We start from the raw sequence: 546 nt of genomic DNA, 5'->3' as shown, positions 1-546 counted from the left end.
TGGGAGGGGGCGAGGAGGAAGCGGGGGGTTCCTCTCTCGCCTCCCTGGAGGGGGCCGCAGCACTGGGCCGCGGCGGCTCGGGCTCCTCCTCCTCTTCTCCCTCACAACCCCCCCTCCCACCCCTCTACCTGCGGGGTACCCAGGCAGGAGGAGGCGGCGCGCGGACCCGGCCCGGCGACAACTGTCAGTTAGAGGCCCCGCTGGGCGGGGGGGTGTGGGAGGATGGGAGGGGCAGAGAGAAGGGGGAGGGCACTCAGGCTCCCCCCGCCCCGCCCGACTGGGGCGAGCTGTGGAAATAGGCAAAGAAAGAGGCACCGTAGCCATCCACGGTGCGCATGCGTATTAGAATAATCCCGCCCCCTTCACCTCCCGCCCGGCTACGCGAAAGCAAGGGCTTGGGCTCAGCTACAGGTCCCAAGGCCTGGTAGGTTGCGCGGACCAATGATGTCATCAGCTTGTAGACGACTGTAAAGGCGGAGTGGAGAGGATAGCAAGGCGCCTGCGCGGCTTTATTCGCCACCTCTAGAGAGGCCGAGGTGGACCTTT

This window comes from Pteropus alecto, unplaced genomic scaffold (genome assembly GCF_000325575.1).
Source record: "Pteropus alecto unplaced genomic scaffold, ASM32557v1 scaffold95, whole genome shotgun sequence".
NCBI lineage: Eukaryota > Metazoa > Chordata > Mammalia > Chiroptera > Pteropodidae > Pteropus > Pteropus alecto.
The sequence above is the reverse complement of the archived record's forward strand: the minus strand, read 5'-3'. Positions refer to the sequence as shown.